The following is a 6544-nucleotide window of genomic DNA, read 5'->3' as shown; positions in this document are numbered from 1 at the left end:
TAAACAATTAAAAGAAAGTTTGCAAGAAAGTTTGAAAAAAGAAAGATTGAAAGAAAGAATGAAAGAAAGATTGAAAGATAGATGGATAGAAAGATTGAAAGAAAGAAAGATTGAAAGAATAACAAAAGAAAGATTGAAAGATTGGAAGAAATATTGAAAGATAGAAAAATTGAAAGTAAGAAAGATTGAAAGAAAGAATTAAAGAAAGATTGAAAGATTGAAAGAAAGAATGAAAGAAAGATTCAAATATTGAAAGAAAGATTGAAAGATTGAAAGAAAGATTGAAAGAAAGAATGAAAGAAAGATTGAAAGATTGAAAGATTGAAATACAGAATGAAAGAAAGATTGAAAGATTGAAAGATTGAAATAAAGAATGAAAGTTTGAAAGAAAGATTGAAAGAAAGATTTAAAAAAGGAAAGATTGAAAGTAAGAAAGATTGAAAGACATATTGAAAGAAAGATTGAAAGATTGAAAGAAAGATTGAAAGAAAGAATGAAAGAAAGATTGAGAGAAAGATTGTAAGACTGAAGGAAAGAATGAAAGAAAGATTGAAAGAAAGAAAGATTGAAAGATTGAATGATTGAAAGATTGAATGATTGAAAGATTGAAAGAAAGATTGAAAGAAAGATTGAACGACTGAAAGATTGAAAGAAATATTGAAAGTTTGAAAGAAAGATTGAAAGACTGAAAGATAGATTGAAAGATTGAAGATTGAAAGATTGAAAGAAAGATTGAAAGAAAGATTGAACGACTGAAAGAAAGATTGAAAGACTGAAAGAAATAATGAAAGAAAGATTGAAAGAAAGAATGAAAGAAATATTGAAAGAAAGATGGAAAGAAAGATTGAAAGAAAGAAAGATTGAAAGATATAACAAAAGAAAGATTGAAAGAAATAATGAAAGAAAGATTGAACGATTGGAAGAAATATTGAAAGATAGAAAAATTGAAAGATTGAAAGATTGAAAGAAAGAATGAAAGAAAGATTGAAAGATTGAAAGAAAGAATGAAAGAAAGATTGAAAGATTGAAATATTGAAAGAAAGAATGAAAGAAAGACTGAAAGATTGAAAGAAAGATTGAAAGAAAGATTGAAAGATTGAAATATTTAAAGAAAGATTGAAAGAAAGAATGAAATAACAATTGAAAGAAAGAATGAAAGAATGAAAGAAAAATTGACGGATTGAAAGAAATATTGAAAAAAGAAAGATTGAAAGAAAGAATGAAAGAAAGATTGAAAGAAAGATGGAAAGAAAGATTGAAAGAAAGAAAGATTGAAAGAAATAATAAAAGAAAAATTGAAAGATTGAAAGATTGAAAGAAAGATTGAAAGATAGATTTAAAGAAAGATTGAAAGACTGAAAGAAAGATTGAAAGAAAGAAAGATCCATAGAAAGAATGAAAGAAAGATTGAAAAAAGAAAGATAGATTGAAAGAAAGATTGAAAGATTGAAAGAAAGAATGAAAGAAAGATTAAAAAAGATTGAAAAAAAGAAAGATTGAAAGAAAGATTGAAAGAAAGATTGAAAGACTGAAGGAAAGAATGAAAGACTGAAGGAAAGAATGAAAGAAAGATGGAAAGAAAGATGGAAAGAAATATTGAAAGACAGAAAGATTGAAAGGAACAATTAAAGAAAGATTGAAAGATTAAAATAAAGAATGAAAGAACGATTGAAAGAAAGATTGAAAGAAAGATTGAAAGAAAGATTGAAAGAAAGATTGAATGAAAGATTGAAAGAAAGAATGAAACAAAGATTGAAATAAAGAATGAAAGAAAGACTGAAAGAAAGAATGACGGACAGAAAGATTGAAAGAAAGAATGAAAGAAAGATTGAAAAAAAGATTGAAAGACTGAAAGAAAGAATGAAAGAAAGATTGAAAGATTAAACAATTGAAAGAACGATTGCAAGAAAGATTGAAAAAAGAAAGATTGAAAGAAAGAATGAAAGACTGAAGGAAAGAATGAAACAAAGATTGAAATAAAGAATGAAAGAAAGACTGAAAGAAAGAATGACGGACAGAAAGATTGAAAGAAAGAATGAAAGAAAGATTGAAAAAAAGATTGAAAGACTGAAAGAAAGAATGAAAGAAAGATTGAAAGATTAAACAATTGAAAGAACGATTGCAAGAAAGATTGAAAAAAGAAAGATTGAAAGAAAGAATGAAAGACTGAAGGAAAGAATGAAAGAAAGATTGAAAGATTAAAAGAAAGAATGAAAGAAAGATCGAAAAATTGAAAGATTGAAAGAAAGACTAAAAGAAAGAAAAACGATTGAAAGAAAGATTGAAAGAAAGAATGAAAGAAAGAATGAAAGAAAGATTGAAAGAAACAATGAAAGAAAGATTGAAAGATTAAAAGAAAGAATGAAAGAAAGATTGAAAAATTGAAAGATTGAAAGAAAGACTAAAAGAAAGAAAGAACGATTGAAAGAAAGATTGAAAGAAAGATTGAAAGACTGAAGGAAAGAATGAAAGAAAGATGGAAAGAAAGATGGAAAGAAAGAAAGATTGAAAGAACTATTGAAAGAAAGATTGAAAGATTGAAAGAAAGAATGAAAGAAAGATTGAAAGAAAGATGGAAAGAAAGATTGAAAGAAAGAAAGATTGAAAGAAATAATGAAAGAAAGATTGAACGATTGGAAGAAATTTTGAAAGATAGAAAAATTGAAAGTAAGAAAGATTGAAAGAAAGAATGAAAGAAAGATTGAAAGATTGAAAGAAAGAATGAAAGAAAGATTGAAAGATTGAAATATTGAAAGAAAGAATGAAAAAAAGATTGAAAGACTGAAAGAAAGAATGAAAGAAAGATTGAAAGATTAAACAATTGAAAGAAAGTTTGCAAGAAAGTTTGAAAAAAGAAAGATTGAAAGAAAGAATGAAAGAAAGATTGAAAGATAGATGGATAGAAAGATTGAAATGAAGAAAGATTGAAAGAATAACAAAAGAAAGATTGAAAGATTGGAAGAAATATTGAAAGATAGAAAAATTGAAAGTAAGAAAGATTGAAAGAAAGAATTAAAGAAAGATTGAAAGATTGAAAGAAAGAATGAAAGAAAGATTGAAATATTGAAAGAAAGATTGAAATAAAGATTGAAAGTTGCAAAGAAAGATTGAAAGAAATATTTAAAGAAAGAAAGATTGAAAGAAATATTGAAAGAAAGATTGAAAGATTGAAAGAAAGATTGAAAGAAAGAATGAAAGAAAGATTGAAAGATTGAAAGATTGAAATAAAGAATGAAAGAAAGATTGAAAGATTGAAAGATTGAAATAAAGAATGAAAGTTTGAAAGAAAGATTGAAAGAAAGATTTAAAAAAGGAAAGATTGAAAGTAAGAAAGATTGAAAGACATATTGAAAGAAAGATTGAAAGATTGAAAGAAAGATTGAAAGAAAGAATGAAAGAAAGATTGAAAGAAAGATTGTAAGACTGAAGGAAAGAATGAAAGAAAGATTGAAATATTGAAAGAAAGAATGAAAGAAAGATTGAAAGATTGAAATATTGAAAGAAAGAATGAAAAAAAGATTGAAAGACTGAAAGAAAGAATGAAAGAAAGATTGAAAGATTAAACAATTAAAAGAAAGTTTGCAAGAAAGTTTGAAAAAAGAAAGATTGAAAGAAAGAATGAAAGAAAGATTGAAAGATAGATGGATAGAAAGATTGAAAGAAAGAAAGATTGAAAGAATAACAAAAGAAAGATTGAAAGATTGGAAGAAATATTGAAAGATAGAAAAATTGAAAGTAAGAAAGATTGAAAGAAAGAATTAAAGAAAGATTGAAAGATTGAAAGAAAGAATGAAAGAAAGATTGAAATATTGAAAGAAAGATTGAAAGATTGAAAGAAAGATTGAAAGAAAGAATGAAAGAAAGATTGAAAGATTGAAAGATTGAAATACAGAATGAAAGAAAGATTGAAAGATTGAAAGATTGAAATAAAGAATGAAAGTTTGAAAGAAAGATTGAAAGAAAGATTTAAAAAAGGAAAGATTGAAAGTAAGAAAGATTGAAAGACATATTGAAAGAAAGATTGAAAGATTGAAAGAAAGATTGAAAGAAAGAATGAAAGAAAGATTGAGAGAAAGATTGTAAGACTGAAGGAAAGAATGAAAGAAAGATTGAAAGAAAGAAAGATTGAAAGATTGAATGATTGAAAGATTGAATGATTGAAAGATTGAAAGAAAGATTGAAAGAAAGATTGAACGACTGAAAGATTGAAAGAAATATTGAAAGTTTGAAAGAAAGATTGAAAGACTGAAAGATAGATTGAAAGATTGAAGATTGAAAGATTGAAAGAAAGATTGAAAGAAAGATTGAACGACTGAAAGAAAGATTGAAAGACTGAAAGAAATAATGAAAGAAAGATTGAAAGAAAGAATGAAAGAAATATTGAAAGAAAGATGGAAAGAAAGATTGAAAGAAAGAAAGATTGAAAGATATAACAAAAGAAAGATTGAAAGAAATAATGAAAGAAAGATTGAACGATTGGAAGAAATATTGAAAGATAGAAAAATTGAAAGATTGAAAGATTGAAAGAAAGAATGAAAGAAAGATTGAAAGATTGAAAGAAAGAATGAAAGAAAGATTGAAAGATTGAAATATTGAAAGAAAGAATGAAAGAAAGACTGAAAGATTGAAAGAAAGATTGAAAGAAAGATTGAAAGATTGAAATATTTAAAGAAAGATTGAAAGAAAGAATGAAATAACAATTGAAAGAAAGAATGAAAGAATGAAAGAAAAATTGACAGATTGAAAGAAATATTGAAAAAAGAAAGATTGAAAGAAAGAATGAAAGAAAGATTGAAAGAAAGATGGAAAGAAAGATTGAAAGAAAGAAAGATTGAAAGAAATAATAAAAGAAAAATTGAAAGATTGAAAGATTGAAAGAAAGATTGAAAGATAGATTTAAAGAAAGATTGAAAGACTGAAAGAAAGATTGAAAGAAAGAAAGATCCATAGAAAGAATGAAAGAAAGATTGAAAAAAGAAAGATAGATTGAAAGAAAGATTGAAAGATTGAAAGAAAGAATGAAAGAAAGATTAAAAAAGATTGAAAAAAAGAAAGATTGAAAGAAAGATTGAAAGAAAGATTGAAAGACTGAAGGAAAGAATGAAAGACTGAAGGAAAGAATGAAAGAAAGATGGAAAGAAAGATGGAAAGAAATATTGAAAGACAGAAAGATTGAAAGGAACAATTAAAGAAAGATTGAAAGATTAAAATAAAGAATGAAAGAACGATTGAAAGAAAGATTGAAAGAAAGATTGAAAGAAAGATTGAAAGAAAGATTGAATGAAAGATTGAAAGAAAGAATGAAACAAAGATTGAAATAAAGAATGAAAGAAAGACTGAAAGAAAGAATGACGGACAGAAAGATTGAAAGAAAGAATGAAAGAAAGATTGAAAAAAAGATTGAAAGACTGAAAGAAAGAATGAAAGAAAGATTGAAAGATTAAACAATTGAAAGAACGATTGCAAGAAAGATTGAAAAAAGAAAGATTGAAAGAAAGAATGAAAGACTGAAGGAAAGAATGAAACAAAGATTGAAATAAAGAATGAAAGAAAGACTGAAAGAAAGAATGACGGACAGAAAGATTGAAAGAAAGAATGAAAGAAAGATTGAAAAAAAGATTGAAAGACTGAAAGAAAGAATGAAAGAAAGATTGAAAGATTAAACAATTGAAAGAACGATTGCAAGAAAGATTGAAAAAAGAAAGATTGAAAGAAAGAATGAAAGACTGAAGGAAAGAATGAAAGAAAGATTGAAAGATTAAAAGAAAGAATGAAAGAAAGATCGAAAAATTGAAAGATTGAAAGAAAGACTAAAAGAAAGAAAAACGATTGAAAGAAAGATTGAAAGAAAGAATGAAAGAAAGAATGAAAGAAAGATTGAAAGAAACAATGAAAGAAAGATTGAAAGATTAAAAGAAAGAATGAAAGAAAGATTGAAAAATTGAAAGATTGAAAGAAAGACTAAAAGAAAGAAAGAACGATTGAAAGAAAGATTGAAAGAAAGATTGAAAGACTGAAGGAAAGAATGAAAGAAAGATGGAAAGAAAGATGGAAAGAAAGAAAGATTGAAAGAACTATTGAAAGAAAGATTGAAAGATTGAAAGAAAGAATGAAAGAAAGATTGAAAGAAAGATGGAAAGAAAGATTGAAAGAAAGAAAGATTGAAAGAAATAATGAAAGAAAGATTGAACGATTGGAAGAAATTTTGAAAGATAGAAAAATTGAAAGTAAGAAAGATTGAAAGAAAGAATGAAAGAAAGATTGAAAGATTGAAAGAAAGAATGAAAGAAAGATTGAAAGATTGAAATATTGAAAGAAAGAATGAAAAAAAGATTGAAAGACTGAAAGAAAGAATGAAAGAAAGATTGAAAGATTAAACAATTGAAAGAAAGTTTGCAAGAAAGTTTGAAAAAAGAAAGATTGAAAGAAAGAATGAAAGAAAGATTGAAAGATAGATGGATAGAAAGATTGAAATGAAGAAAGATTGAAAGAATAACAAAAGAAAGATTGAAAGATTGGAAGAAATATTGAAAGATAGAAAAAT

The sequence above is a fragment of the Zeus faber genome, assembly GCF_960531495.2.
Source record: "Zeus faber genome assembly, contig: SCAFFOLD_26, whole genome shotgun sequence".
NCBI classification, from domain to species: domain Eukaryota; kingdom Metazoa; phylum Chordata; class Actinopteri; order Zeiformes; family Zeidae; genus Zeus; species Zeus faber.
Note: the sequence above shows the minus strand (reverse complement) of the source record.